Here is a 12,100-nt window from a genome sequence, read left to right as displayed (position 1 = left end):
TACCACTATGGCATTATGTATCACTATAGTAAATATTTAGGTTTGTGTTCAGACATTTCCACCCACACACCACTGATAATGTACCCTGTGAAGTCACTCTCACATCCCCAGGGCTTAGCACAGTATCTTGCACATAAGTATACCAATAAACATTTGATGGTTGAATAAGTAAATCAACATATTATTTGCCTTGAGAAGCTTTAATTGCAGTAGTTTATGAACGTGTAAATATTTCAGAATGAATGAAAATCCATATGAAATCTTTCATAATCATTTGTATCATCTTTTTAGCCAGATTATTTGTTTGAGGGAAGAGACTACTTTGCTTCAAGAAAGAATGGACTCAAAAGGAACCAAGGTGTGCAACGTGGCAGAGCAAGAATAGCACTGGATAAAGAATAGGAGGTTCTCATCTCAAGCACTACAATTAATTTGCTGTATGTGCATACATAAATCACGTCACCACTCGGAACTTTAATGTATTTGTGTTGTGTTATATTTTAATGTTAAAATTAGAGCCTTGGGGTTAGTTGATTTCAAAGATCCTGTCCATCTATTTCTAACTTTCCAGGATTATAGAATTCACAAGTTCTAGATGAATAACATTAAAAACAATCTGTGTCAGGGTTTTTATTATTTGCAATGGGAGGTATCCTAACTGATCATGGAGTATATACTGCTTTTTTCTGCAATTACTTGCTTTTATGTCTGTATCACAATTAGATTAAATTCTTGAGAGCAAAGACAGTAGCTTGCTCCTCTTGGTATAATCAATGCCTGAACCAGGGAATGGCAAAGTGGATTTCAGTAAATGTTACCATGAAGACACACATGACTAGCCATTACCCATATCAAATATCCAAAATTCCTTTTGCTCAACAATTAAAAGTAGATGAGGTGATTTGGGATAGCTTTGCTTGAAACCTAAATTCTAAAGATCATTGAGGAGAAATTCTAATACTTCCATTTCATGTCATAAGGGTTGCAAAAGCAGAAAATCCCTCCAATATACTTAGAAAAGTGTTTTGAAATCTTCCATCATGACTGTGAATCTGCATATGCCTTCTTTAAATTGTTAATTTTTGCTTCTTATTTTTTGAAGATAAGTTATAAGATGTAAGGAAATTTGAAATTGTTATAACTTACTAGTGGCTTAATACTTTTTTAAATTAAGAAATGAATGTCTGGGCTAGCCCCACGGCAGAGTGGTTAAGTTCGTGCACTCCACTTTGGTGGCCCAGGGTTTCACCGCTTCAGATCTTGGGTGTGGACCTATCACCACTCATCAAGCCATGCTGAAGCGGCGTCCCACATAGCACAACCAGAAGGATCTACAACTAGAATATAGAACCATCTACTGAGCGGCTTTAAGGAGAAGAAGAAAAAAAAGATTGGCAACAGATGTTAGCTCAGTGCCAACCTTAGGGGGAAAAAAATGAATTTATCTTTTTAATGTTTCCGGCTTAGAGAAGATTATTGGCATAGCTGAATCAGCTTTCCTGTGATTAAGGTTTGCATCATTTGGGTGCTTGGAAACCAGATCTCTGAAAAGCAAAAAGCCCTGATTTGTAGCATCTGCAGATTCCCATGGTGTGAATTCTCCTACCATGACCAATCTCAAGCAACCAAAGTTTTAACAACAGACTTGCAAAATTCCTGAATGTTTAACAATCAACTCTTATAAGTCCTTATGAGAAAGCTCCAGTACACCACTGGTTTTCCTGATACATCTTTTCCATGTTTTTGCTTTCAATCATTTTATCTCCGTAAATTTAAGGTATGTCTTCTTTTTTGGACTTTTTATCAAACCTAGTCTGATACATGTTTTAAGTAGGATATATAGAGCATTTATATTTAACATAATTGTGAATATATTTGATTTTATATTTGCCATATTAATATTTGTATTCCATGTGGCCCATTAATTATGTTCTCTTTTTCCCCTTTTTTGCCTTAATCAAGTATTTGTTATTATTCTAAATCCCATCCCCATTAGGTTATTAAGTAAACATTTATTTACTCTTTCTTTAGTGGTTATCTTGAAGATTACAATATACATTATTGATTTATTAGATACTAATGCGAATTTGTGCTTTCACTATTTCCCTCACATTGAAAGAGCCTTGGAAACCTTGAATATTTGAACCTTGAAGGCTAATAGATCCTGTATGGGGTCTCCAAGATTCACTTGGAAGATTCAGCATATGGTTATACTCACAGCTTTGATTCAGTCCAGTGAAAATATATAAAACAAAATCAGCAAAGGGGAAAGACTCCTGTGGCAGAGTTTAGAGGGAACTAGGTGTAAACTTCCAAGAGTCCTCTCCTGGTGCAATCACAGGACATGCTTAATTCCTGCAGCAAGTTGTGACAACACGTGTCAAATGCTTGTCTACCAGGGAAGCTCATTAGAGACGCAGCACCCACGGTATTGATTGGATACTGGCCATATAGACACCCTCTGTTTAACATGTACCAACGTTCCAGAAGGAAAGTAAGTGTTCAGCATGAACCATATTGTTTGCACAAACAATTTAGGCACAGTGAGCCACTCTTCTCAGTTCAGAGAATGGTGGGGATCTCCCTAAAATTCAAGTTCCCAGTTGTGTAGTCAACCTTGCAAGCAGGCCTTCCTAGTGAGAGCAGTCTCAGACCTGCCACGTTAGCTCTTTTCTGTACAACCCCTCCTACCTTGTGTTATTGTTACCATATATTTTATTTCTACATACCTTTTAGATCCCATAAGACGTAATTGTTATTGTGTTTTAGAGTCAACATTCACTTAGATTTAACCTTTTCATTGTTTTTCCTTCCTTCCTACATTTCCCTTTACTACTTCCTGTAGGTCATTTCCTGCTGGAAATGAGACATCTCAGCTTTTGTCAAGAATGTCTTTATGTCTTCTTCATTTTTGAGTGATATTTTTGCTGGCTGTAGAATTCTAAGTTGGCATGTATTTTCCTTCAGCACTTTAGAGATACCATTCTACTGTCACATAGTTTCCTTCATTAGTTGAAAAGTGAGCTGTTCCTCTTAAAGTTACTCTTTCAAAAGAAATGTATTTTTTTTCCTCTGGCTACTTTTATAATTTTCTCTTTATCTTTGGTTTTTGGCAGTTTTATCGTGATGTGCCTAGGTGCTGGATTTGTAGTGCTTCTTGAATCAATTCTTGGCCATTTGTCCTCAAGTATTGCCTCAGCTCCGTTCTCTCTCTGACATTATACTTATTTTGGACTAGTGGCTCTCAACTGGGATGATTTATTTATTTGCCCCAGGGCAAATATACCCCCACAACAAATAATTATGTGACTCAAAATTTCAAGAGTACACCAATTTAGAAACCCTGTAAGACTTTTCACCATATTTGTGTTTTCTACAGTCTTTTCTACAATTCTTATCTTTTTTTGTCTCCACGCTTCACTCTAAATATTTTTTACTAATCTATCTTCAAGCTTACTGAGCTCCTCTTCAGCTCTATCTAATCTGCTGTTAAATCCATCTATCAATTTCTTAATATAAGATATGAGGATTTTCAGTTCTAGAATTTCCATTTGATTATTTTATATAGATTCCAGTTCTATGATGAAATTCTCCATATTGCCATCTATTTTCTTGAACATGTTAATCACAATTATTCTGCATCACCTATTGTTTCTATTTTCTATTTGCTCTTATAAATAGATCTTGTTCCTCAGCAAGCCCGATCATTTTTTATTGCATGTTAGATATTGTGTATAAAAAATTTAACGCTTTAGATGATGTCATCTTCTTTCAGAAAGGATTCAACGTCTCTTTTGGAAAAAAAGGAAGGGACAGATGATCTCAATCCAATCAGAGAGTGAATTGATTGAGAGTGGATTGCATCATTGAAAGCCTTGGTCTACCTCTGATTGGCCTCCACTTGTAGTGTATAACCCTCCAGTGGTGCCAACTGAGAACCCAAGGTGTCTACAATGATCGCTCCTCTTTTCCAAGTTCTAAACTCCATTTTTAAAAGTTTCTTGGCATCACATAACTGCAAAAAGTTCTACTCTGCTTTTCAGTTGTTTTCTGCTTAGCCTCTCAACTTCTTGCCTTACACAGCTTGTCAGATGGCTGGAGAAAAAAACTGGTGCTAAATGTCAGGTTCACTTCTCTGCACATTTCTTCTCTTCAGGATCTTAGTCCTCACATTTTAGCTGCCCTGAAAGTCCAGAGTTCTCATCTTTTGCTCTCTAGCCCTTAATATTTCCTAAAGCTCTACCATTTTTCTGCCCGTTAGAAGTGGTCCTCTGAGTAGCTTCTCAACCTTTACCCTACACAAAAATTTCCAAATGCCCTGAGTAGAAAATCAGTGTGCTTGCCTCACTGAACTTCCTTTCTCTCCAGGATCTGGCCTCTCAAGTCCTTGCTGTGTCAGTAGCTCCCTTCATGCCCTTGGACACTTTTTCAAATGAAACTGCTAGTTATTCTTGGCAGGAGGTTGAGTCTGCCACAAACTACTGCATCATAGCCAGAAGCAGAAGCCTATATTTAGAAATTAGGTTAGACATATGGAAAATACTTATGTATTTTCTGTGAGTATTTTTGGATGCTATACTGGGTCATCAAAGGCAGTAGGCTCCTGCCCCATTTTAAAGCCAGAGGAAATTTCCAGAGACCTTTGATAACTAAAGAGACATGCACAATAGAGAGGAGGAGCAGGAGGAGAGACAACTATACAAAATAATTTTTCATGATTTCCTGTGATGCTGTCGATCTCTAGTTCTTGCCAATACTCAAACACTCAGAACTTGAACAGAGCCATGCATTTTCTTCCCACAGTTCTCATTTTGCTTTTCACATAATTCAGAGATGGAAGATTTGCAATTTAAAGCCAAAGAAGTAAAATATAAGAGCTACATGTTTACATGATGTTTCCAGTTTGATGATAGTCAGGAAATATAGTATGTTTGTACTTTTTCTTTTAAATCCCATGAGTGAAGTTCTTCTCACTAAATCTAGAAAACAAATTTTCAGGAATAGGAAGAAGATTTGAAAGGAATTTCATAGAGTCTAGGAATTTCAAGCTACATTTTTTTCAGCAATTTTACACTCTTCACCTCAGGTCTTTGCCAATCTGTTATAAGTAAGAAGAAAAATGGATCTTATGTGTTATTACATGCAGTCATTGAAACAGCCTTATGCTTACTTCCTGTCTAATAATATTCAGTGTGCATATTAAATAGAGGTGAATGTTACAGATGTGAAATCTCATCCATTCTGCTTAACAGCCAAGGAGATTATTAACATAACTTTGTAGGCCCTGAGCAACATAGACAAGGATAGCCATTTTCTAGAGATGGATTCATCAAGCAGGCAAAGCCCTACCAGCAGAGACCCCCACACTGCATCTAGCAGCATCTCACTTCCTGCCTGCAGCAGTTTGCTGCCTTATGCTGTTGAGGTTGGAGATCAGGGGAGACAGCAGGCACTCCTGTGAAAGTGGTTCCAGTGTGTGGCAGGACTCTTTTCTCTCCATCACCCACCTCTCTGGTGCATCTCTTTTAGAAGAGCCCTGAGCTTGTGGGTCTTTGTGAGAATGCTTTGCAGGGACATGTGATGTGGTACCAAAAATACTGAACCATGGAGGCAGATGTCCCTGGCTAATTATTTGACCTTGGGTTAGCCCTTTGAAGTCTTTTATGCCAGAGTGTTCTCCATTAGATGAGAGGATATGAGTAGATGATCTCAACAATCTCATCCAGTTGGAACAGACTGTGGGCCTAAGACTCTCTTTAGACAGTTAAAGATGCAGGACAAGAGGAAAGGTGTCTGATTACTGGTGCAGAAGGTCTGCACTATGATGAGGAACTTCTCAATAGACCTGAGTTTTTGGATTTTTCTCAGCCTTCTGCCATTCCACATTTGCTACAGAGATACAGAGAGATTCATGTATGTCTTGTGCATTTCTGTTTCCACATTTTACCACATATTTCTCAGCAAAATATGCCAGAATCTTTTCATATCTGAAATTGTAATTTGTTATCTATTCAACTTCAAAATATATGTTAAAGTTCTTAGGATGGTCACTTTTAAAAAATTATCTTTATGTAACCCACATAAAGCTGACTGCCTAGTGTCCTAGTTCAAATACAATCAAATTCAGAAGAGATCTAAGACTGGCATTCGTGAGAAATTACAAAAAAACTTTAATCATTTCTTAAAGTCTGAGAAAATGGTAAAGGGGGGTAGCAATGAACAACATACAAAAAAAAGATCTTCAGAGAGAAATGTCAGCAACATGGTGGAGTGAGGTGTTCCCTTTGTCTCTCTCTCTCTAAATTACAACTAAACAGACATTCAATAACCAACAGAGGATACCCACACAGCACAACAGGACACTTGAGAGACCCACACAGCTATACATCCAAAGGTGGGTGGACTGGATCCCCAGAAAGCAGTGGAACTAGGTAAGCACACCCCTTCTGCTATTCAGAGGCAGGGAGCCAGGCTGCAGAGCCTCACACAGCAGTTGGTGCAACCCTAAGAGGAGGTAGGGGCAGCCAAGCCTGCATGCAAATGCTACTGGAAGGGTAGCCTGGCCTGCAGGAGTGTCCACCATGCCACAGTGGCCTGGCAGTAGGAATGCTAACCATTGAGTGGCTGCAGCTCAGCCGCTGTGAAGGTGCCCCACCCACAAATCACATCAGCTGAGCCAAATCACCAGTGAGCACAGTGCTGGCCCAGGCCTGCACAACCCATCCACTGAGCACAGAGGTCCTGCTCCCATGAGAGAAACCCTCCAAGTGGCTGTGGCAAGCTCATGCAAATGCATAGCATCCTTACCAACACAACTTCCAACAGATGGGGCAGGATCAGAAACACAGCTCCTGCTTCCCTCCAGTGGTGGTAGGTGGAATCTACAACTTGAAACTAGCATAAATGCACCAGGAAGGGATAAATTTATCAAACACCATGAAAAACTATAATAACACTTCAGAGAAGAAGGAAAATGGCAAGTCTCCAGAGAACAATTCTGAAATCACAAGAATTTATAATCTAAATGACAGAAGTTAAAATTGTGGTCATTAAGAAACTCAATGAGCTACAAGAAAACTCAGAAAGACAGTTCAATGAGCTCAGGAATAAAATTAATGAGAAGAAAGAACACTTCAACAAAGAGATTGAACTCCTTTAAAAAAAAGTATACAAAAATCCTGGATATGAAGAACACAATCAATGAGGTAAAAAATAATCTAGACACCATAAAAAGTAGAGCTGATGTTATAGAGGAAATAATTAGTAATTTAGAGGACAGAAATATAGAAATGTTTCAGTTGGAGGAGGAGAGATAACTAAGATTTTTTTAAAATGAAGAAATTCTTCAAGAATTATCCAGCTCAATTAGGAAAAGTAACATAAGGATTATAAGTATTCCAGAGGAAGAAGAGGGGGAGAAAGGAGTAGACAGCTTGTTCAAAGAAAAAGTAGCTGAGAACTTCCCAAACCTGGGGAAAAAACTGGACTTGCAAGTACATAAAGCCAATAAAACTCCTAATTATATCAATTCTCCAAGGCATACAATAGTAAAACTGGCAAAAGTCAACAACAAAGAAAAAATACTAAAGACAGCAAGGCAGAAAAAAATAACTTACAAAGGAACCCCTATCATAATTTCAGTGGATTTCTCAGCAGAAACCTTACAGGCTAGGAGAGAATGCAATGATATATTAAAGATACTGAGAGACAAAAACGTTCATCCAAGAACATTCTATCAAGCAAAACTATCCTTCAAATATGATGTAGAAATAAAAGCTTTCCTGGATAAACAAAAGCTAAGGGAGTTCATTGCCGCTAGACCTCTCTTACAAGAAATGATGGAGGAAGCCCCCATAGCTGAAACAAAAAGGCAAAAGTTTACAAAGTTTCAAGCAAGGAGATAAATAGACAAAATCAGAAGATTGCAGCTCTCTATCAGAACCAGTTAGAGAACATTTAGTTATAACATAAAAGATAAAGGGAACAAAAGCATTAAAAAAACTATAAAAACTTATAACAGTCAAAACTCAACACAAAACAAAATAATTTGTGACAATAATAGCTCAAAAGGGGAAGAAGAAAAGGATGGAACCTGCTTTGGCTAATGGAGATAAGAAGCTATCAGAAAATAGACTATCTTATCTATGAGATCTTATATACAAACCTCATGGTAACCACTAAACAAGAAATCAGAACGGAGCCACAAATCATACATTATGAGAAAACCATAAGAGAAAGCCACCAAACTGAATGGCAGTCAGAAATACAAAGGAAAGAGAAACAACGGAAATATAGAACAACTGGAACAAGAGATAAAGAGCAGTATTAAGCCCTAGTATATCAATAATCATTCTAAATGTAAATGAATTGAGTTCCCCAATCAAAACACACAGAGGGTTGGGTGGATTAAAAAGCGAGACACAACAATATGCTGTCTCCAGGAAACACAACTTAGCTGTAAAGACAAACACAGGCTCAGAGTGAAGGGATGGAAGATGATGCTCCAAGCAAATGGCAAGAAAAAGAAAGCAGGTGTTGCCATACTTACATCAGACAATGCAGACTTCAAAATAAAAAAGACAATGAGAGTCATGAGGGGCAGTATATGATAAAAGGGACATTCCACCAAGAGGACATAATGCTTATGAATATATATACACCTAACAAAGGAGCAACAAAGTATATAAAGCAACTATTAACAGACCTAAAGGGAGCAATTAACAGCAACACAATAATAGTATGAGACCTCAACACCCCATTACATCAATGGATAGATCATCTGGACGGAAAGTCAGCAAGGAAATAGTAGACTTAAATGAAACACTAGACAAGATGGACTTAATAGATATATATAGAACATTCCATCCCCAAACAGCAGAATACACATTCTTCTCAAGGGCACAGGAACATTCTCAAAGATAGACCATATGTTGGGAAACAAGTCAAGCTTCAATAAATTTAAGAAGATTGAAATCATATCAAGCATCTTTTCCAAACACAATGCTAGAAATCAACTACAGGAAAAAAGCTGAGAGACTAAATAACATGCTACTGAACAATGATTGCATCAATGAAGAAATTAAAGGAGAAATCAAAAAATACCTGGAGACGAATGAAAATGAAAACACAACATACCAACTCTTATGGGATGCAGTAACAGCTGTTCTAAGAGGGAAATTTACAGCAATACAGGCCCACCTCAACAAACAAGAAGAATCTCAAATAAGCAATCATAAACTACACCTAAGAGAACCAGTAAAAGAAGAACAAACAAGGCCCAAAGTCAGCAGAAGGAAGGAGATAATAAAAATTAGAGCAGAAATAAATGAAATTAGAGGTTAAAAGAACAGTAGGAAGGATAAATCAAACTAAGAGCAAGTTCATTGAGAAGATAAACAAAATGGACAAAACTTTAGCCAGACTCACCAAGAAAAAAGAGAGAAGGCTCAAATAAATTTTAAAAATTTAAAATGAAAGAGGAGAAATTACAATGGATAACACAGAAATACAAAGCATTATAAGAGAATATTATGAAAAGCTATATGTCAAGAAATTGGATAACCTAGAAGAAATGGATAAATTCTTAGACGTTTACAACTTCCCAAACCTGAATCAAGAAAAAAATAGAGAATCTGAATAGACCAATCACAAGTAAAAAGATTGAATGGTAATCAAAAACTGTCCAAAAAACAAAAGTCCAGGACCAGATGACTTCTCTGGAGACTTCCACTCAACATTCAAAGAAGATTTAATACCTATTGTTCTCAAAGTATTCCAAAAAATTGAAGAAAATGCAACACTCCCTAATTCATACTATGGGGCCAATATTACCCTGATACCAAAACCAGACGAGGACAACACAAGGAAGGAAAACTATAGGCCAATATTGCTGATGATTGGTTTGCTCTGATTTTTTTTTAGTGGTTACCATGAGGTTTGTATATAAGGTGCAAAACAGGCACATGAAAAGATATTTAATGTCACTAATTATTGGGGAAATCCAAATCAGAACCGCAATGAGATATCACCTTATACTTGTCAGAATGGCTATAATTACCAAGACAAAAAATATCAAATGTTGGAGAGGAGGTGGAGGATTTCCCACACTCCTGGTGGGAATGCAAACCAGTGCAGCCACTATGGAAAACAATATAGAGATTCCTCAAAAAATTAAAAACAGAAATACCATACGATCCAGCTATCCCACTGCTGGGTATTTATGCAAAGAACATGAAATCAGCAATTCAAAGAGATCTATACACCCCTATGTTCGTTGCAGCATTATTCACAATAGCCAAGACGTGGAAGCAACCCAAGTGCCCATCAACTGGTGAATGGATAGAGATATGGTATATATAAAAAGCGGAATACAATTCAGCCATAAAAAAGATAATATTGTCCTATTTGCAACAACATGGATGGACCTTGAGGATATAATGTTAAGCAAAATAAGCCAGACAAAGAAAGACAAACCCTGTGTGGTTTCACTCATATGTGGAAGAAAACAAACAAGTGGACAAAGAGAACAGTTTAGTGGTTACTAGAGGGGAAGGGGGTTTGGAGGGTGGGTGAAAGGGGTAAAGGGGCACATATGTATGGTGATGGATAAAAATTAGACTACTAGGGGTGAGCATGATGCAGTCTATAAAGAAACTGATAAACAATAATGCACACCTGAAATCACACAATGTTATAACCAATATGACCTCAATAAAATGACTGGAAAAAACGTATTCAAAATTTTTAAACGATTATCTTTCTAAAATGTCACTCATCACAGCATGGCGATCTTAACTAAATCCTTTTTCTCAGTATCTGGAAAGTGCCCCAAACACTCCAAAAACTCAACTCTCTAACTCTGCCTTCCTCCCACATTTCTAGATCTCTGCTTTTCCTCTGGCTTTTCTATAAGGCAAGTCAATTCAGCTTTTCTTAGGCTCGCTTTAGTCTTCTTTCCATCAGTTATCCAGATCAGCACCACAAACCTGTAGGACTCTCCTTTAGAAGTCTGCACTTGTTGGCAGCAGGTGGGAAAGGGGTTGGAGTCAGGAAAGGGGTGTAAACACTTACATTTTAAAACCCTTTAAAGATATCTATCGTATTTGTGCTATGAAAGCTCAACTTTTCAAAAAAGGTACAAACACATATTATATCAACTTACTTTTGATTCTCCAACTCTAGAAAAAAACTTAAATGTATGCATTCTCTTTACTAGCAGACAACAAAAAGAGCTTACCTGCATGTTAAGTGTTCTGGTCAGATTCCAGGTCCCAGTGACAAGAGATTTTCACATATTGAGGTATATGGGGTAACTATTCGGGTCCAAAGGTGGTTAGCCTTGAACTAAAAAGCCTGACTTATGGGCTACCAAACATACCTTGTACATCTGCTTATCCATTAAAATAAAGAATGCACTTTCTTAAGACAAGAATGAATACTTCCCCTCCTACGCCCTGTTGGTAACACCCTATTGGTAACACCCGGATTAGTTCCTTTGCTGACATCAAGGTCATGTTGACCTGCTAAATTTGCAACTGAATAACTCTTTGAAATTTTGACGAAAATGTATCCTGGGTGTGTTTAATGTATCCTCTTTGTTCTAAAAAGATATAAGACTACTGAAACCCATGCTTCCCTGGAACACCTTCTAAGGCCTTCCGAGTTATAATCCTCACTCTGGCTCATAATCAACTCACCCCAGTTCGATTTATAGGTTGGTTATGGATTATTTGCATCAACACCAGGTATGTGCGAACTATGTTAATGCTGATACCTTTGACAGAGTTATACTTATGTGTGAGAGTTTTGGCAGCAGGGAATTCTTTCTAATAAGAATAATAACTAATACTTAGTTCACAATTTACCATACTCAAAGTGTTTTCACACCAACTGCCTCATTTGATCCTTATATCTACCTGTGAGATGGATATGAGTTTAATAATCACCCCTATTTTATACCTAAGGGAAGAGAGACTCAGAAAGGTGATGGGACTTGCCCAGGTACTCATAGCAGGAGGGTGGCAACTGACTAGGTATTCTGATTTCAAATTCCAGAAATTAACCACTTCATTGAACTTCTCCTAACTTTATTCTCTTTGTT

General features: G+C 37.4%; 1 protein-coding gene across 1 annotated transcript in view; it reads right to left on the bottom strand.

The window, feature by feature from the left end:
* Positions 1 to 11,432, bottom strand: part of OSR1 (odd-skipped related transcription factor 1) — a 98,605-nt gene extending 87,173 nt beyond the window's left edge. The window contains exon 1 of the mRNA XM_070236615.1: positions 11,237 to 11,432. The gene's annotated coding sequence lies outside the window, so the exon portion shown is untranslated. The remainder of the gene's footprint in view (positions 1 to 11,236) is intronic.
* Between the last annotated feature and the right edge of the window lie 668 nt (positions 11,433 to 12,100).

The sequence above is a fragment of the Equus caballus genome, chromosome 15, assembly GCF_041296265.1.
Source record: "Equus caballus isolate H_3958 breed thoroughbred chromosome 15, TB-T2T, whole genome shotgun sequence".
Lineage (NCBI taxonomy): Eukaryota > Metazoa > Chordata > Mammalia > Perissodactyla > Equidae > Equus > Equus caballus.
The sequence above is the reverse complement of the archived record's forward strand: the minus strand, read 5'-3'. Positions and strand labels throughout refer to the sequence as shown.